Source organism: Sinohyriopsis cumingii, chromosome 2 (assembly GCF_028554795.1).
Source record: "Sinohyriopsis cumingii isolate HCF-2022 chromosome 2, ASM2855479v2, whole genome shotgun sequence".
NCBI classification, from domain to species: Eukaryota; Metazoa; Mollusca; class Bivalvia; order Unionida; family Unionidae; genus Sinohyriopsis; species Sinohyriopsis cumingii.
Genome location: NC_142962.1, coordinates 64,549,599 through 64,571,679, shown reverse-complemented (window position 1 = coordinate 64,571,679; position 22,081 = coordinate 64,549,599).

Here is a 22,081-nt window from a genome sequence, read left to right as displayed (position 1 = left end):
ATGATGTTTTTCTGTTATTCATCCTTTCAATATTTTGAAAAACTTTTGAAGACATTTTGTTAAAAAGAAAATTAAATATCAGTTGCAGGAAATTGAAAGAATTGGCCAGTATAACCATTTAATTTAGATATTAAAGAAATTGATACTTTTGCATTATTCATCCAGATACATGCACCTATGACATGCAAAAGGGCAAGTTTTGATTGTTATTGTTGAGCCAATGATAGAAGGACTACCGTAAAACATGATATTGATCACATGCTCAAACGTTCAAGTGAGGATGCCACAGAATGACATAAATATCATAATGATTCATCCCGAGTATGAAGAAAATTGACCAAAGGGTTTAGAAAATATATTTACAAAATTTAAAATAACTATAACTTTAACATCAAGGTCAAAAGAGTGAGTGAGCATGTCAAAGAAGGAACTGCATGTATATATGTATATATGTAGTAGTGTTTGTTGGCACCTCAGAACAAATGTAGCTATGTAGTGCCAATAAAATTTTAAATCTGTAAAAATCTAAAACTGAACTGTACAATATTGTAGGTGTGTGTGATTTGGATTTTTAGCATAGCTTTAACAATTTTTCAGTCATATCGCTATGATGTCTGCAGTGTGGCAGTTTATAGTGATGTCTAGCACTGGAGCATCATGCTGCAGACATGATGTCCCACCCAGTCACATTATCCTGACACCGGCCGACCAGTCCTAACAATAACCTCTTAATGCTGAGAGCCAAGCAAGGCAGGTGTTAGTACCATTTTTTTAAGTCTTTGGTATGACTCGGCCGGGGATTGAACCCATAACCTTCCGCATCCAAGGCGGACGCTTTAACCACTATTGTAACCAAAATTGTAGGAACATAAAACCTTCAAGGCAAATGTTTAATTAAGTACAACAAGAAAGATAAAATATTAAGCATTCCATACATGAATGATACACTATCATCTCATCAACCTGAGGTGGGTTGGATGTTTCAAAGCTTCTAAACTGTTTTTAAATTATATTTACCAGTGACATGTGGTGTAGATAAAAGATGATGACAATAACAATAATATATCAACAAAAACTTGTTCTGCTCATCATCATCATCATCATCATCATCATCATCATCAATATTGCTATCCTACAAGATTCTGGACCTAATATTTAGGTGATCTGTATGACCCAGTTTAAGTCATGGTGCTCTTAAATTAGTACATGTCAGAAGATCATTAACAAACTCAAAATGTAGATGTCATGTCAAAAACGATTTCTCAGAGAGAGAGAGAGAATATATATATATATAAAGCTAGCATGTAATCTGCATCACATTTTATAGTAAACATTCTGTAAAGTATTCAAATTTGTTTAAAATTGGAGCTATATGTTAAAAGTAAGATTGCTACATCCTTAAATTTATGCAACTTTCGATCATGTTTGCAAACATTTTTTTTTTTTATCCATGATTTAGCAGAAACATTTCTGGATGCATTTAATGATAAATCTTAATAAACATTACTAACAAGTTGATTATAATCTTATGTAAGTTTGAAAAATCTCATATGTTTTCTATGTAATTGAAAGTCTGTTAAAAATGCACAACAGAACAAAGATAACTATACACTTCATTCTTTTTATATTGCTTTAACATTCATGAATTTAGCTGATATAGAACAATAGTATGCCAAGTTCAGCAGGATTTTTTTTAAATTAAAGACAATATTTTTAGACAAAGAGTAACTATTTATTTTACAAAAAGATCATCTTGTATGAAAATAATAAGTTCACACACAGAAGATCATTAAAAAGGCCTCTTAATAACTATAGGTTAGTAAACAAAAAGGTGAAATCTTAAAGTTTTTTGTTAGCAATTAACATTTAGACATTGGGGCATGCTCCACAACTTCACACTTGTGTTAGGTGAAAGTGGCAATTCTGTGTGGTGGTGCAAGTCTCCCTGGCTGCCACTGAAGTGGTACTGCTCCTCCCCACAAATTAAGTTCATAAGCTCCTGCTTCCATGTCGTTCTGGAGAAAAAATGTTAGATAATGCTTTTAAAAAAAATTCTCCTCACTCAAGACATGAATACTGAAATTTGTTAATCTGTAGTTGTTTGAAGAATTGTTAACAAAGAGTAGGAAAAAATGGTATGGCAGTGCCAACAAGAAATGAAGATATCAAAAGACAGCAAAATTTGCCACATATTTTTGTATTTGTCAATATTGATCATGATCAATACTGAGTGATATTGAAGGTCAAGTGGTTGATGTAGGTCACAATTACTTTTTTCTTTGATATGGTGATGCCTTATTTCTCAGGATGTATCTCATATCCAGTTTAATGACTGTACAAGCATCAAGATTACAAAAATTACTTAATATCAAATGTGTACATAATCACTAAAGTGTAATTGATATTGCCATGTACATATAAGAGGATATCAAAGAGGCTGAGAAACATGAAAAGTATACATTAGTACCATATAAGTACTACCAAGTCCCTCTGTCTGGTCACGTTGTGTGTTTTGATCAGTTTTCAGACACTTTTAGCGGGGCACTCGTGTAGTACAGACTGCAAGAGAAACTGATTTACAAACCATGAGAAGAAGGGAATGGGAGACTTATCAGCAGATACTTTAATTGGATACATGATTATTAAAAGACAACCTGCAGATGCTGATGTAAAAGGCTTGCTTAGTTATCAGGCCATTAATACATACAAGCCGGAACACTAGACCAGTTACATATGCACCAGATACTTCTAAGCAGTACGTGGTATGGGGGTTTCATGGTTAGTATCTCCCCTTTAAAACACCAGAGGGCATCTCAGTGCAACTCACTTCCAGATAGTTCAATCAATGAAGATGGCAGATGTAGATCAAGAAAATGTGACAGGCTGCTCACATTATGGAAGCAGGATTGATATCTCACTGTCTTAAAAAGAAATTCTATCAATATTTGATCAATTGTTTTTACATCTTTTATTTTTTCTCTCACTAACTTGCACTGCTCTCAGCTTTCAAATAAATGTTCTCTGCCCATTTCAGAACTTCATTATCTTTTCATTACTACCTTATGCTCTAGTTTGTATATTTGATTGTGCGAAAGTGTATCACTGCGTAAAAAGTTCTTGCAATTTATCTTGCTTGAAGAATAATGAAAATGTTAATTTTTTTAGAGCTTCAATCATAGCAGTGGAGGTTGAATGACAACTAGAAAAAAATTCCGACTTCTTAAGGTTCTTTTATTATTGATTGAGACTGTTGTTTTTATGTTAATGTTCATTGTATTTTTCATGAAATAACTTGAGTTTTTTCAAAATGCACAGATGTCAACCATGCTTGAACAGGCAAGCAAACATACAAGTCTCCTTGATTATTTTAATTTTATTGAATGGTTGGAAATTTTAGAGTATACAGTTCAGAGAAATATCGATGTTAGACACACTATGCATGTATAGGACATTTGTGCCTCTCACCTATCTGCCTGTCTCTCTGTATGTATGTCTGTCTCCTTTCATCTGGTGCATAGGTATGTATATCCTCAAATGAATGTGTGTTCACATAAACTGCTTTGCAAAATCATCTCATGAAGTATTTGTATACATGTATTGCCATGGTAACCAGCCAATATAAAGAACGGCAAACAAAGACAATCTTTTTCCTTTTTTTATTAAGCAATGGCCATGGACAACTACTTTGAGATTATGGATTAAAGATTTCACAAAATAGTAAAGGATATATATATAGTAAAATGTGTCTTGAAAGACAGGTGGTCTCTCATAACAGGTGATACTGCTATGAAATTATTAAATTCGTGCATTGAGAGCATGGTCTCTCAAAGCAGTGTTTTTTCAAGACAGGTTTAACTATATATATATATGTGTGTGTGTGTGTGTGTGTGTGTGTGTGTGTGTGTTTTCTGAATAGGTATACAGAAATATTACAGGAGTGAAGTGAAAACATTGTATTGTGCTTAGTGGCAGGGTCATGAGTAACAATACAAAAATGATTCCACTTCACTCATGAAATATTTCTGTAAATCTACTAAAAAATCTGCTATTCTTTCTATTGAAGCCGTCGATTTGCATGGGTTTTCTCTATTCTGAGCCAATGCATTCAATAACTGCATTACTACATAAATAGGGACCCAAGTGGCCGAGTGGTCTAAAGCACTCTCCGTTACAGATCACTGTGCCCAGTTTCTAATCTCCCATTCATATAAAAAATCTTAGAAAAGGTTGTTCTATCCCAGCTTGTATCTCATCTGAATTCAAACAGTCTTTTTAGCAATGTACAATCTGCATATCACCCGTGCCACAGTACTGAAACTACTCTTCTAAAAGTAGTTAATGACATTCTCTCTGCGTTGGAGAGTGGAAAGATTACAGTCCTCACCCTCTTTGATTTGTCTGCAGCATTTGACACAATAGACCATGATATATTACTTCAACATCTCCAGCATGTATTTGGCAGTCATGATACAGCCTTACTGTGGTTCAAATCCTACTTGGTAAACAGGACACAAATTGTATCTGCAAATGGAATACACTCCAGCCCAGTTGATCTATGTTGTGGTATTCCACAGGGGTCTGTTCTTGGACCTGTTCTCTTCATTCTATACACTAAGTCGCTCTAAAGTGTGATAGATCATCATCCAGTGTCTCACCAATTGTACGCTGATGACACCCAAATATACAAATCTAGCCACCAAACTGAAGTTGATGCTACCATCCAAGGTGTAGAGAGGTGCATTTCTAATGTGGAATCATGGATGACATGTAACAAGCTGCAGATGAATGATGATAAAACTGAGGCCATTCTGATCACAACACAAAGACTTTCTCATTCACATCCTTTACCTCAAACAATAAATATCAGCAACACCAACATTAAATTCACACAATCAGTATGAAACCTAGGAGTTACTCTGGACAGTACTCTCACATTGCACCAACATGTCATGAACATATGCAAGGCTGCATATCTTGAGCTGAAACGCATCAGCTCAATTCGCAAATATCTTTCAGTTGATGCCACTAAAACACTTGTGTGTTCATTAGTACGTTCAAGACTGGACTACTGTAACTCAATTCTATCTGGTTCACCTCAATATCTACTCCAGAAACTTCAAAAAGTTCAAAACACCACTGCTCGGATCATACTTAGAGTACCACGATCAGAGCACACCTCCTCACTGCTCTGTACCCTACACTGGCTATCTATTCAATCCAGAATCAAACACAAAATTTGTTCTCTATGCTACGTTTCACTGTCGGACTCTAGTCCAACATACCTATCTGACCTCACCCATGTGTACACACCAGCAAGATACTTACGCTCCTTTTCTGACAATCGTATACTCATTATTCCCACTATAAAAACAAATTCATATGGACAGCGTTCTTTTGCATACCAGGGCCCAGCAATGTGGAATGAATTGCCCACTGAACTTATAGTGATCCCATTCAAGAGTGCTCTCAAAACTCACTTATTTTGACTGCAAGAACAAACTTAAAGACCTAATAATGTTTCCTACCTTAAATATTCTCAGCATTTTTTTTAATGTTTTCTAATTTCATGGTGTTTGTTTTTGTAATCATACCATTATATGTTTTTTATCTTATAGGTGTTGTTTAATGTTTAAAGCACTTAGAGCTTCTAAAGATTAGGCACTATACAAAGTCCTCATTATTATTATCATTATTATTATCACTGCCATCTCACCTCTGTCTGTGTGGGTTCGAGTCTCGGATTCAGCCAATGTGGGTATGTGAGAAAGCTTGCCAGTAGCTTCTCATTGGTCGGTGGTTCTTTCCGGGAGTTTTCCCAGGTTCTTCCTCCATCATTAATACTGGCCACCATGTATAGTCTATCATGTGCTGAAAAATGGCATTAAACCCTACAACAACCAACCAACCAACTACATAAATAAAACATTCTTAAATTTTACAACAATTTTAGGACAGTGATGTTTCGGATTCTTTTTTTTCTCAAAATAATTACTGCATTCATACAAAAGTGAAAATATTTTTATTTTTGTTTGCACATTTCGTGCGCTGATGGATACTGTTGGGGTGGCATAACTAGAAACATAACAGAGCAGATGTGTCTGACAGACTTCTCAGCGTAACATCTTTAAACCAAAGGATTTAATGATTGAATTTAATTGTACGAATACACATTCTTTGTTTATTTCTGCATTCAAATGTAAATTTTTGTGTGGCCTTGGCATGCTTGCAGTCTGACATGGTAGTAGATGCTGTATCCAATTTGTTATTGTTGCTTTATTTCGATTTACAATCAAAACTAAGTATCACCTGATTTATATATCATTTTCACAGATGACTGTGTTGCGAGTTAAAATTGCTATTTAAAAAGCTGTATATGTTGTAATGCTATATTGGATCAGAAGCTTTTTTTTCCTAAAAATTTATACGTTTGTAGCAGAATATTACAGGTATACAATACTGTATTGATGACACATAGCGACAGGTCTTGTAAGTTCAGTCACTGGCAGTTTTCCTCATTCACGAAGAAAAATAGGCTAACTGTAAAAAAGCAAAATGCTTGAAGTCTACTTTTTGCTTTTTGGAGTTCGTTTTTAGTAATTTTTTGTTGACACCTCCTTGATTGCATAAATGTACCCTACAGGGTCTACAGTTGATACATTTTAAGATCTGTACATCCTGATGTGGAGGGAGAGAGAGAGGATTGGAGGGATGGAGAAAAAGAGGAACAAAAGAAGAAAAAAAACAAAATAGGCCTAAAATATTGAAATACAGATTTAAATAACAGAAATAGGGGCAGATATATTTCCTAAATGGGAGAAAGTAGTTCCAAAAGTATTATGGCACTGTCGGTAATAGTGGTATTGCACTCATCATGAAATTTATAATATAAACTACTGGTATAATGCTTGTTTATAGGTTGGTCACATCTTCTGTAGAATTCTTGTTATCATTGCTGATACATTCAACATAAAGGTGTTGTATTTACACAACATCCTTGAATACTGATGCCTGAATCTTTAACATCTTTCACTTACCATGTACAGTAAGTTCACATTTAAAGACAAACTCTGTAATCCAGAAAAATGAAACATGTTTGAAAGGGGATGATTAAGGGAAAGTACAATTTTGTTTGTTTTATGCAGGTGTCCTATATATGAAGAGTGACAAAAAGGGCTCTGAAAGTTAGATGAATGTATGCATAAAAATTATTTTCTAATACACCTGTCTTCCAAATCAGGATTTACTGGTAGTAAAACATGCTGTCATGCAATTCCTCCCCAACAATATAAAGCAAATGACCGATATTGACAGACAGATAGGTAACAGACAGGTTGATATATAGATGAATGGAAAGGTTTTAATTGGTTAATACTACTGCACAAATATTTATAAATTTACATAGAATTAGAGGATAAAAAACATACACATGTGCATCTCTCCCCCTCTCTTTCTGTATATATATATACCTCTTCCTCAATAACTCGTGCACAATGGGGCCCACAAACATAGACTGCACTATAAGCGAGGGCATGAGTTACTGAGGGACCTCCAAAAATCTATACTACTTTGAAAAAAATGCCGGTTGGGTAGGGAATTGGCCTGTTTAATGACTGAATCCTTGTTTTACAATCATGTCGATAATAGTTGTTAATAGTTGTTAATAATGTGCTTTTTCTAATGAAGTTGTTCATTATTCTTTTTTATTTATTAGATGTGAGTTTTATTTTGTTGATTAGTATACTTCCTAAATTATAGTGGGGATAGGTTTGCACAGTAGGAGATTTATGATTGCACTTCATTTGCTTCCTGTATATGGTGTTTCCTGATATGCTGTCATTTTCTGTCAGGACTATCGAGTTTGCGTTTTGTTGGATTCTAATCTAATAATTTTCTTTTTGAAATTTGCCATGAGGTGAGAGATGAGGCTGGGGCTCCAGCCAGTACTAGATGGAACACGCCCCTACATGGGTGGTAAATTGGAGCCCCATCCCCACCCCCTTTTGGTTTTTAGCATTATTGCATCCAAGAATTATTCATTTAATTAGTTCTATATAAAACTTTTACTTTTACTTTTTTGGGGGGAAAAGGGATAAAGTGGGGGCTTTGATCCATGCATTGGTGGCAGCACACTCCTAATGAGTGGCAACCGAACCCTCCCCCAATTTAACTATTATTTGTTTTAAAGTTATATTTTCAGAAATCATTTTGCTTTATTCCATCGAAGGAAGAAATGTCAGAATTTTTAAAAGGTTTGTCTCCTACAGTGGGAGGTGAAATCAGGGCTCCAGCCCACATTTCGCGGAGCACTCCCCTACACGGGCTGCAAACCGAAGCCCCATCCTCACCTACCCTCTCCCTTAACATACCTTTGCAATTTTAAAATTCAGAAGACACATTCCATTTTAAATTATTATAATTTTAGTAGATAATAATTAATAGCTGTGCTCAGTTATTTTTTACTTGATATTACCTGACCACAGGCCATCTTTGTTGTGGTAATGTAGTCAGTTATTTTCCTGATTAAATTTTTATCAAAATTTCCATCTAGATATAAAATGATGTTCCTTTGGTATTGTTCTTTTATTTTACATATTTCTATTATTCATTGAATTCTGTCATCTGCAGTTTTACACGTTGGACATTTTATTATAGTTCTGATCGTCTTCCTTCTTAGTGCAACTTCCCCTGTTAACCAACAGTCGTGCAAGTATTTAAAAATAATGCTTTGTATTTTGGCCCAGTGCCTCCATACCCTATCCCAATTTACTTCAATATGTTTCTCTTCAACTCTATTTCTTATATTTTTTAGTTGTTTCTTCCCTGATCCAATTATAAGTTTTACACTCTTCTATATCCCAAATTTTTTTTTATCCCTGAATTTCACCAATATATCTTTAATGTAGCAAAAATGCCTAGGTACTTCCAGTTTTTTTTAAATTAATCTGTTATTTCTATATATGTCATTCCTATTCCTTATTGTAAACCCGAACCAGCATATATAGGGCTTCCCATGGAGTTTGAGGCTTTGAATTAAATTTGTTGAATCTGTTGATTATATTTGTAAGTTTAATTAGGAGGGGGCTTGGAAGCATGAGCCCTCTTCATAGTTAGCCCTATAAAGTGTTTTTTTTTTCTCACATAGTGAGTTTTGTAATTCCATATGTATTTTATTACATCATTATCCAATTTGTCTAGAATCTCATTATCAAGATCCATAAAGTTTGTACAGCTGGAGCATTTTAAAATCTTCTTTTAAGTTTGGAATTTTTATACCAGCAATTTCTTTATTGGATCTTATTTTGATACTTAGTATTTCAATTGCTATTACGTATAATAGCATCGATAGTGGGCATCCCTGCCTCACTGATCTTTGTACATCAAATTTATCCGTGACAGCACTGTTGACCTGTACTCATGCAGTTACCTTATTGTACAGGATTTTAGTCCAGTTTTGGAAGTTTATTAAAAACCCTAATTTTTCTAGTACTTTCTGGATGTAGTTATGTTCTAATTTGTCAAATGCTTTTTCTTGGTCAAAAAGTACCTTAGCATCTTTCTGACCTGTTTCATTTTAAAAATCAATTTCTGTTCTGATGTTTAAAATATTGTTCTGAATGTTTCTCCCTTTCCCCCACAAGTTTTTTTCTAATGATTTAATTTATATTATTTTTAACCCTGTTTGCTAATATTCTTCTTAAAATTTTATTGTCAATATTTAGGAGGGAGATAGGCCTCCAATTATTTAGCTCTTCTCTATCTCCCTTTCCCTTATATATTATTGTAATTAAACCCTCTCTCATCGAATTAGACATTGTATCATTTCTTAAAAAAATATTATTATATAATTCTTCAAGAATCGGTGCTAACTCACTTTGGAATTTCTGATAGAACTCTGCAGCAAGTCCATCTCTACCTGGGGATTTGCCCTTAGCTAATTGTTTAATTGTTTGTTTTATTTCTTCTACAGAGATGAAATCATCATGCATATCTCTATGTTCTGATGATATCATCCTGCAAGTAACTCCTTCTAGATATTCATTTAACATTTGTGGATCTATTTTTTGGTGAAATGTATAGGTTTGAATAAAATTCTCTAAATTTCCTTAAAATATTATCCTTACCTGTAATTTCTTCCCCATTATCTTTTATCTTTTCTATAAAAAATTCCCACTCTTCTTCTCATTTCTTCTCTTTTATATAAGCCTTCTGTTTTTTTATATATATTATTGAACTTACCCGCTCTTAATTCCCTTCCCCTTTTTTCTTCCTCGATAATTTTATTTAACCTTTCCTTATTTAGTTTCTTTATTTCTTTTGTAATTGGTCTCCTCAGTTGTGCTTTTATTTCCTCCTCCATTTTTTTTTAAATTTTATCCTCTTACTTGAGTAGTTAACAGCTATTTTCTTGATTTAATTTTTTAAAATATTCCACTCTGAAATAATATCTTTGTTACCCAGTTACCTGAAGTTTTTTAGAATATTACAAATCTTTCTCAAAAATTCTTCTTCCTCTAGAATCTTATTATTTAGTTTCCATACCCCCCTCCCCCATTTCTTTCTATTTTTTTATCCTAACTTCTAAGTTTATTAATTTTTGGTCTGAAATTTTAAAATCTTGTATCTCCACATTCTCTTATCCCATAGTTTGTAACATAGAACTTGTCTAGTCTACTTCCCTTATCGTTTTTATATTTGTATGTAAAAATTGTTCTTAGTAAGTTTGATCTATTGTAAATATCTATTAATTTATGATCTCTAAATCTACTTCTTTTGATAAATTATCATTATGTGCTAAGCCGCCCACACTCTATCAACATTTTCCTCTACCTAGTTAAAATCACCACACTTTACTAAGGTTTCCATTGTAAAATCATTCAAGTATTTATTTAGATTTTCAACAAAGTCTTGTCTTTTATATCTTGTAGCAGGCATATAAACATTAACCATGTGCATTTTTTCCAGAATTATATGTATCATCCTCCCCTTAAAATATTCTCCCTCTTCCATTCTTTCCCAGTTAATACCCTTTTTATTTTTAATTATCTAAGCAACCCCAGCCCTTATGTCTTCTTGTTTAAAATTGTTTAGAATTACAACTGCATCCATTTTCTCTTCAATTATAGCTACAATGTCATTTGAGAAATTATTTTGTGTCTCTTGTATGAAGATGACGTCATAATCCTTTAACTCTACAAATTTTTTTAACTTTACCGTATCCATTCCATTTGTGTTAATTGAGGCTATTTGGAAGTTTGTTCCTTCCATTTCGGTATTCTATTCAGGAGGCCACATTCTCATTCTATTAATTATTAAGATTTAAATAAATGTTTTATTTTAGATAGTTGTAAATTTATTTGATATTTATTTAAAAGTAAATTTATATTTTACATAATGATGCAGGGGGCACCAGTCCCCCATCTACTCCCTTTTCAGAATCGTTGGATGTTTCTATGTTTGTTGTTGCAAGTTTGTTGTTTATCTCCAAAATCCCTGTCTCCTGGTCCAAGTCCATTTCCTTGTCACTATCATTTAAGTCAACCCTATATCTGTCAGTATCCTCAGTGTCTTCGTCCTTGTCCTAGTCATCAGCATCACTTCCATCTGGTTCCTTTTCGTCAATTCCATATGTTTTTACCTTTGCCTTCATCATAGTCCACTTCCATTGTATTCTTGATTAGCTTTTTCTTTTTTGGTGTCTCCTCCCCTTGTGTTTTTATAGAGGAAATTTCCTCCATTGGCGTTACATCACTTTGTGATGATGCCAACAGAAATTTCATGAGTTTCCTCTTTTTTCTCGGTGTGAGTATTGGAGTTGACATTTATGGCTTTATGCCAATCAAGTCTACAGGGCCCTTTTCTTCCTGAGTCTGTTCTTCTATGATACTTTCCTCTTCCATCAGTAATTGGAATCTATTTGGGTACTGATTGGTGGCCTTATTGGGGTAACTCCTTTTCCCATTTTGTTATTTATTTCATTTTCAGTTTTCTTATAAAGTTTTGGAAATAATGCTTCAAAAATTATGCTAATACAATAAAAGCTGAGTTGTAGTCTGCTTTGATGTAAGCGACCTTACACCATACCTGTCAACTTTCACGCTGGGAGGAAAAACAACTCCCAATTTTTGGGGTCGCTCCACGCCTACCTCCCGATTTCATATTATCTTCCAATTTTTTGCAGAGAACTCCTGATTATTACATTATGTCTTCAATTTTCATTTCTTCTAAACAAGAAAAGTCCTACATGTTTTGTTGTATCACCTGTGAATTATTGTTGTGATGAAATAATTATTTTAGTATAAAGAATTCGCTTCTTCACTAACTGGAATGTTAAGTTTAAACATTATTTACTTAAATTAATGATTTTTTTTTACCTCTACAATAATACAATATAAAATAAACCAGAACAACAAAAATAAACCACAACAATAAAATCATCCACAATTAATTTCAATCCCAAGAATGATCACTACGAATGCTGTAACTCCATATGCTATAGTTCCATTCCCATGAAAGAAACTTACATGAGTGAACACCTGGCATTTTTATACCATATATATACCAATGTTAAACTGGTATAGATAACGATCAAAAGTCCCTCTTATCACAAGCCAGTTTCAGTGTTTTAATGATTAACTGGCCTGTACTGCTGTCGCAGAATGAAAGACAAATTCGCCGACTATCAACATAGGAGACACAGAAATATCAAGCTTTCCATTGTGTGAAAAGTAATGTTTGTTCAGCTAAAACACAAACTAAAATTGATTGATGTTGATCTTAGTTGATCTGTATGAGAATTATAGCCTTTATTATTACCACTCTTCGTGAAGATGTAAATAAGGATGGTTATGTGCCTTGTACAAATAAATGTGTGTACCTTTTTAAAAATATTACCTCAATTTTTAGGTATGTGAGAAAGCTTGCCGGTAGCTACTCGTGGGTCGGTGGTTCTTTCCAGGGTTTTTCTGGCTTCTTCCTCCACCATTAATACTGGCCACCATGTATAGTCTATCATGTGCTGAAAAATGGCATTAAACCCCACAACAACAACAACAACATCATAAATATGCATCGACTTAATTAATAATCAAACTCATCCTTGATGATATAAGACTAATTCACAGCTTTTTAAAAGAGTACATCAGAAATATCATTGCAAAAGTGTTAATGAGTCCAGCCAATCAAACAAAAGATGATGTCATTAATATGCATGGATCTCACTCATAATAATTCTGAACAGATCTCTTGATGATATAAGCCTATTTATGAAGTTTGATCCAAAATGTATCAAACATACAGTGTCTGGAGTGATAAAAATATTTAGCCAAATCAGATACAACTTGATCTCATAAACATGTACAGGTTTCATTCATAACAAAACTCATCCAGCATCAATATCTGCCTCTTGACCAAATTTAATTAACATGGTTCATACAGTCACCCAGAGTTATTTCCAAAGAATTTTCAGTATTTACATGGTCTCCCAAAAGTTATCAAGGAATGTTTTTCATACTAAAACTGAACTTTATGAATACACTATTTTGCCAATCACCGCATAAATAGGTATAAAAGTACAAGAAAAACATGACTGATTTGCATGCAGCTAGAACAGTGGGACACTATTCCATCAGGTAAATACATGTACCTATGCCATGTGTCATTTGGACCATCCAATTTTATCACATTCTGTTTGTTTATACGTTATTTGTTATTTGTGAAAAATATGTAATTAACAAAAATTTTAAGTGATTTAATTTTGTCAGTTTTAATGTTTTGTATTCCCTTGAATAAATTCGAGAAGTTTTTCAAAAGAAGGGCCTTCCCTGGTTAAATGCAACTGTTTCAGATTTTAAGAAAACCCTAAAATTAAAGTATTTTTCAGTGTTGTACAAACCAGCATTAAACAGGTCAGAAACACCATCTCTTGAATGCCAAGAAGCTATGTCAATCTGATACATGATTATCTCAATTAATATGCATATACATGTATACTAATAATAAAACTAATTAGATATATTGATGATTTAAAGAATTTTTACCAAGTTTGATAAAAACAAAATCAGAAATTGTCACTAAAGTGTGGACAAGATCAGCCAATCACATGCAAGATCACCTCAATAATTAGCATGGATCTTGATTTTAACTGTATTCATCTCAGGTACTGATAAGTCTAAGTAATTCTACCAATTTTATTCAAAATCAGATCAGAAATATGGTTTCTAGAGTGTAACAAGCTCAGTCAATCAAAAGCAAGATTTATTAAATCATTAAAAGGAGTGAATGTTATTCGTTATTGAACTCCTGTGAATAATGATGATTTAAGTCCATATCCAAGTTGTATCAAACTCAAACAAGAAATATGGCTTACAGAAGTGTAACAAGCTGAGCCAATCTGATGCAAGATCACCTCATTAATAAGCATGAACCTTTGTCTTTACTGACCTAACTTGAGATCTTCAGGACAAAAGCCCATATTTTAAGTCTGATGAAAATAGAATTAGAAATATGGTTTCCAGAATGGTAACAACCTCAGCCAGTCATAAGAAAGATTACCTTATTAATATGTATTGCTTTTGCTCATTAACAAACCTATTTGACTTCTTGACAACATAAACACATATTTCAAGTTTAATTAAAGTCATGATAAAAATGGTATTTGAGATAGTAACAACTTATCAGATGAAATATCACTTCATTTACTTGCATTGATCTTGCTCATTAATGAATCTGTTTGACATCTTGACAACATGAGCTCATATTTCAAGTTTGATGAAAATATTAGATGAGAAACGGTTTTGTGTCAGCCAATTAGATGAAAGATCACCCGATTAACATGCATTGATCTTGCTCATTAATGAACCTGTTTGAGATCTTGATGATGTTTCAAGTTTAATCAAAATCAGATCAGAAATGGTATCATAGGGGTAAGATGTTCAGTCAGTCAAATGCAAGATAACTTGATCAATATGCATAGATCTTGCTCACAATATAAAACACACTGATACCTTGCTGATATAAGACTATTCACCAAATCTGAAAATAATCTAATCAGGTATAGAGTTCTAAAGTGTTGACAAGCTCAACCAATCATATGCCAGATCACCTTAATATAAGTGGATCTCACTCAAAGTGGTACTCATTTGAGACCTTGATTATTTAAATCTATATAGAAAGTTTAACCAAAGTCAAATCATAAATACAATAAACAGCTTGGTAACAAGCTTGTCAATCAGATATCAACATCAGATCATAAATTTATTATAAATCTTCATGGTAACAAGCTAATCAATCAGATATCAAAGTCAGCTCATAAATATAATATACAGCTTAGTAACAAGCTTGTCAGTCAGATATCAGTCAGCTCATAAATATAATATACAGCTTGGTAACAAGCTAGTCAGTCAGATATCAAAGGCAGCTCATAAATATAATATACAGCTTAGATACAAGCTAGTCAGTCAGATATCAAAGTCAGCTCATAAATATAATATACAGCTTGGTAACAAGCTAGTCAATCAGATATTAAAGTCAGATCATAAATATAATATACAACCTGGTAACAAGCTAGTCAATCAGATACACCTCAATCAAATAAAGACTGAGTTTTACTTAGAATCAAACTCATTTGATTATATAAGTTTATATTCCAAGTCTGATCAAAGCTGGATCCCCCTCTCTCATTTCTGATCCAAGGTCATAAGAGGAAAATGTAGGGCCGCACCATTAACTTTTTTACCATGTCACCAAGGTCAAGAAGTTCACAGCTGTGTGAAGGGAGAGGTCTTTTAAGTTTCTTGCAGTGGAAAGTGGTCAGAATTTAGAGGGATTAAAAGAAAAGGGGAAATGCTGATCTGATTCCCTTCCCTTGCCTGGAGTTTACATGCCAATTCCTAATCCCCAATGGGATTTGGGATGAAACAGCAGTCTGGAGAGAATGGGTCTCAATCAGATCCATATCCCTGTGACTAGCATCTTATGATTGGTAATTGACTGGTGCCAAGTGACTAGTCAATGACCAGTGCCTGGTGACTGTCTTAAGCCTGTTGCCGGCAATGGGCCCTAGACAGTGAAAGATGATGCTTCCACCTTATGGAGGTGCAACTCACTTTCAAACTGTACTGAGCTCTGGGTGAACAGAGGATGGTACTCCACTCTCATGGATTTGGGTTGGGTTATGGCTCACTCTCTGCCCTTCTAGATGGAAAAGGGTGCTACCCTCCACCCTAACAGGAGGGTGGTACTGACTGTCCTAGTGGAAAGGAGATAGTGCTGATCTTCCCTCAGTTGAGAAAGTTGTGATTTTCACTCTACCCTGATGGAATGGGCAGGGTGTGGCTCCTCCTTCATGGAGGGTATGACTCACTCTCCACCCATTTATTACCTCCCTAGGGATGGCCTAAAAACACTAAAAATCAATTTATGGACATCTGAGTACTTTGGTTTGTGAACACTGACTTTATATTTTGAAGTCCAGGGTATAAGGTCATGTTACATGGGTTTTCTGCAGCAATGCTTTAAGTCGATTACGTTAATGTCCATTGTCATCACTCTGACTAACATGATGATGCTTTTCTGTTATTCATCCTTTCAATATTTTTAAAAACTCTTCAAGACATTTTGTAAAAACGAAAATTAAATATCAGTTACAGGAAATTGAAAGAAATGGCCAGTACAACCATTTAATTTAGATATTAAAGAAATTGATACTCTTGCATTATTCATCCAGATGCATTCACCTATGACATGCAGAAGGGCAAGTTTTGATTGTTATTGTTGAGCCAATGATAGAAGGACTACCGTAAAACATGCTATTGATCACATGTTCAAACGTTCAATTGAGGACGCCACAGAATGACATAAATATCATAATGATTCATCCCAAGTATGAAGAAAATTGACCAAGGGGTTTAGAAAATATATATAAAAATTAAGAAAAATTACTATGAATTTAATATCAAGGTCAAAAGAGTGAGTTAGCATGTCAAAGAAGGAACTGCAGCCATGTATGTATATATGTAGTAGTGTTTGTTGGCACCTCAGAACAAATGTAGCTATGTAGTGACAATAAAACTTTAAATCTTTAAAAATCTAAAATTGAACTGTACAATATTGTAGGTGTGTGTGTGATTTGGATTTTTAACCTAACTTTAACAATTGTTCAGCCATATCGCTATGATGTCTGCAGTGTGGCAGTTTATAGTGATGTCTAGCACTGGGGCATCATGCCGCAGACATGTAGCAGACATGTGTCATGATGTCCCACCCAGTCACATTATCCTGACACCAGGCCGACCAGTCCTAACAATAACCTCTTAATGCTGAGTGCCAAGCGAGGCAGCTGTCAGTACCATTTTTGTAAGTCTTTGGTATGACTCGGCCGGGGATTGAACCCATAACCTTCCGCATCTAAGGCGGACGCTCTTACCACTATTGTAACCAAAATTGTAGGAACATAAAACCTTCAAGGCAAATGTTTAATTAAGTACAGCAAGATAAAATATTAAACATCCAATACGTGAATGATACAATACCATCTCATCAACCTGAGGTGGGTTGGATGTTTCAAAGCTTCTAAAACTATTTAAATTATATTTACCAGTGACATGTGGTGTAGATAAAAGATGATGACAATAACAATAATATATCAACAAAAACTTGTTCTGCTCATCATCATCATCATCATTATCATCATCAATATTGCTATCCAACAAGATTCTGGACCTAATATTTAGGTGATCTGTATGACCCAGTTTAAGTCATGGCGCTCTTAAATTAGTACATGTCAGAAGATCATTAACAAACTCAAAATGTAGACGTCATGTCAAAAACGGTTTCTCAGAGAGAGAGAGAGAATATATATATGAATAGATATATATATTGCTAAAAAAATTAAGATAAAGCATATGATTTTTGATAAAATTATTTTAAAAAAAATAAATTCACAAAGAGAGAAAGTATTGGAGTTAAATCATGCTAATACAAATAAGGAGTACGTTAGGCATCACGGAACCATTAAATTGTTTCAATTAGAAATGTTTTATGTATTCTCAGAAATGCAATGCATTGTATTCTCATGCCAGAACTATTTTGACTCATTTTAAAGTGAAGTAATAATTTAGATAACATTTTATTTTCCTTCTTAATAGCAGCCTTGCATATTGTGTAGAAATAAACTAGCATGTAATCTGCATCACATTTTATAGTAAACATTCTGTAAAGTATTCAAATTTGTTTAAAACTGGAGCTTACATGTTAAAAGTAAGATTGCTACATCCTTAAATTTATGCAACTTTCATGTTTACAAACATGACCTATTTTTTATCAATGATTCAACAGAATCATTTATGGATGCCTTTAATGATAAATCTTAATAAACATTGCTGACAAGTTGATTATAACCGCTGAAAAATCTATGTAATTGAAAGTCTGCTAAAAATGCACAACAGAACAAAGATAACTATACACTTCATTCTTTTTATATTGCTTTAACATTCATAAATTTAGCTGATATAGAACAATAATATGCCAAGTTCAGCAGGATTTAAAAAAAAAATTAAAGACAATATTTTTAGACAAAGAGTAACTATTTATTTTACAAAAAGATTATCTTGTAGGAAAATAATAAGCTCACACACAGAAGATCATTAAAAAGGCCTCTTAATAACTATAGGTTTAAGTAAACAAAAGGTGAAATTTGAAAGGTTTTTTAATAGAAATTAACATTCAGACATTGGGGCATGCTCCACAACTTCACACTTGTGTTTGGTGAAGGTGGCAATTCTGTGTGGTGGACCAAGTCTCCCTGGCTGCCACTGAAGTGGTACTGCTCCTCCCCACAAATTAAGTTCATGAGCTCCTGCTTCCATGTTTTGGAGAAAAAAATGTTGAATAATGTTTAAAAAAGTAATTTCTCCTCACTCAAAACATGAATACTGAAAGTTTTTAATCTGAAGTTGTTTGAAGAATTGTTAACAAGAGTAGGAACAAATGGTATGGCAGTGCCAACAAGAAATGAAGATATCAAGAGACAGAAAAATTTGCCACATATTTTTGTATTTGTCAATATTGATCATGATCAATACTGACTGATATTGAAGGTCAAGTGGTTGATGTAGGTCAGTTACTTTTTTCTTTGATATGGTGATGCCTTACTTCTTAGGATGTATCTCATATCCAGTTTAATGACTGTACAAGCATCAAGATTATGAAGATTACATAATGTCAAATGTGTACATAATCACTAAAGTGTAATTGATATTGCCATGCAGTACTCCTCATAATGTGTATATAAAAGGCTATCCAAGAGGCTGAGAAACATGAAAAATATACATTAGTACCATGTAAGTACCACCAAGTCCCTCTGTCTGGTCACGTTGTGTGTTTTGATCAGTTTTCAGACACTTTTGGTGGGGCACTCATTTAGTACAGACTGCAAGAGAAACTAATTTACAAACCATGAGAAGAAGGGAATGGGAGACTTATCAGCAGATACTTTAATTGGATACATGAGATGATTGGTTATAAAAAGACAACCTGCAGATGCTGATGTAAAAGGCTTGCTTAGTTATCAGGCCATTAATACATACAAGCTGGTTACATATAGACCACATAAATACTAATAAAAAGTACATGATAATAATAATGACCAAATTTTAAGAGGGTAACATAATTAGCTAAGAACTAATCTACCTTGATGTCCTCATATAAAGGATTTTATTTTAGCTGCATCTCTAAAGCCATTGGATATATTGGGTTTGGAAGAAGGAAATAGAGTAGGCATTTCTAATCTCAACTGGAATACTTTTCCAGAGCAGAGTTCCAGAGTATTGGAAACTTTTTTTAAAAAACTCCTTATTTGGTTTGGGAATTTTATACTGTTTGGTAGACATGGACCGCAGGTGGGGAGTATTACCAGGTAGCCTATACTGGAATAATGATTGTAAATATTCAGGAGCACTATTATGAGATATCCTGTACATTAATTTGGCTTTTCTCAAACAGATTCAGTCTTTAATAGGTAATATTTTTAACCTACCAGCTAAATTTTCCTTGCTTTCTTTCTGGATTGATATTAGCCCAAATGCTCTTTTTTGAAGATGTGCCAGCTTTGCTATGTTTTTTTCATTGGAATTACCCCATACTGTATTACAGTAGTCTAAATAGGGTTGTATGTAACTGTTATAAAATAGTTTTATGTGTCTTTTAGGGAGAAAATATCTTATCCTACTGAGAAGCCATAAACTTGAATTGACTTTTTTACTGATATGTTTAATATGTTCAGTCCATAATAGGTTATTATCTATCAGAACACCAAGTAATCTATCACAACAGACCATTTGCAAATTTTTATCCTTCCATGTCAGACATAGTTCATTACTATCAAGATTTGTCCTTTTCTGCCATGTTTAGATAAGTAATATTTTAGTTTTACCAGTATTTACCACCATGCCATTGCATGTGAACCAGTTTTCCAGTTTGTTTAGGGCATTTTGTAAAGAAATTTCGAGTTCATGCTTTGTGTTTTGGTTCTCTGACAATGTTGTGTCATCTGCATAGAGATCTGTAGATGATATTGAATCTCTAAGTAAAAGTGGTAGGTCATTAATAAATAAATAAATAAAATGAATAGTAATGGACCTAGAAATGAGCCTTGTGGTACTCCATATCTAATTGTTCCAGGTTCAGACAGAACATTATTTATGTAAACATGTTGTGTTCTCTCACTTAAGATATACTGGTTTACTGCAGTATTCTTTCCAGTAGTACATACCATAGTACTGTTTCACCATACCAGTATTTAAGTAGTTTCCATCAGTAAGGAATGAACTGAAATTTCAGAGTACTATACATCCTGATGTAAAGATATTGAAATCGTGTTTTCATATTTCATGACAAAAAAATTCAAAAAGTTATTAGTCTGTTATTTTCACAAAGCAGTTGTATTTGTTACAAATTATATTTATGACCCTTTAGTCAAATGTTTGACACATGTCACATATGCCAATGTGGTGGCCAAATGGGATATTGTTAAAGATATTTGGGTTAATTCCAACTTCTGGAAAAAGTCTAGATTTTACAATATATGTTATTTTTAGTTATTTACTAGCATATGTTAAAGTGTTCATTATAATAATAATAATAATAATAATAATGAGGACTTTGTATAACCCCTAATCTTTAGAAGCTCTAAGCGCTTTACAATATTAGACAACACCTATAAGATAAAAAAACATAATGATATGATTACAAACACAAACACCATGAAATTAGAAAACATAGAAAAAAACATGCTGAGAATATTTAAGGTAGGAAACATTATTAGGTCTTTAAGTTTGTTCTTGCAGTCGAAATAAGTGAGTTTTGAGAGCACTCTTGAATGTAATCACTGTGTCTTTGTGTCTAAATTCAGTGGGCAATTCATTCCACGTTGCTGGGCCCTGGTATGCAAAAGAATGCTGTCCATATTACTTTGTTTTCATAGTGGGAATAATGAGTATACGATTGTCAGAAGAGAAGAGTAAGTATCTTGCTGGTGTGTACACATGGGTGAGGTCTGATAGGTATGTTGGACTGGAGTCCGTCAGTGAAATGTAGCACAGAGAACAAATTTTGTGTTTGATTCTGGATCAAATGGATAGCCAGTGTAGGGTACAGAACAGTGGGGAGGTGTGCTCTGATCGTGGTACTCTAAGTATGATCTGAGCAGCTGTGTTTTGAAGTTTTTGGAGTAGATATTGAGATGAACCAGACAGATTTGAGTTACAATAGTCCAGTCTTGAAAGTACTAATGAACACACAAGTGTTTTAGTGGCATCAACTGAAAGATATTTGCGAATGGAGCTGATGCATCTCAGCTCAAGATATGCAGCCTTGCATATGTTCATGACATGTTAGTGCAATGTGAGAATACTGTCCAGAGTAACACCTAAGTTTCATACTGATTGTGTGAATTTAATGTTGGTGTTGCTGATATTTACTGTTTGAGGTAAAGGATGTGACTGAGAAAGTCTGTGTTGTCATCAAAATGGCCTCAGTTTTATCATCATTCATCTGCAGTTGTTACATGTCATCCATGATTTCACAT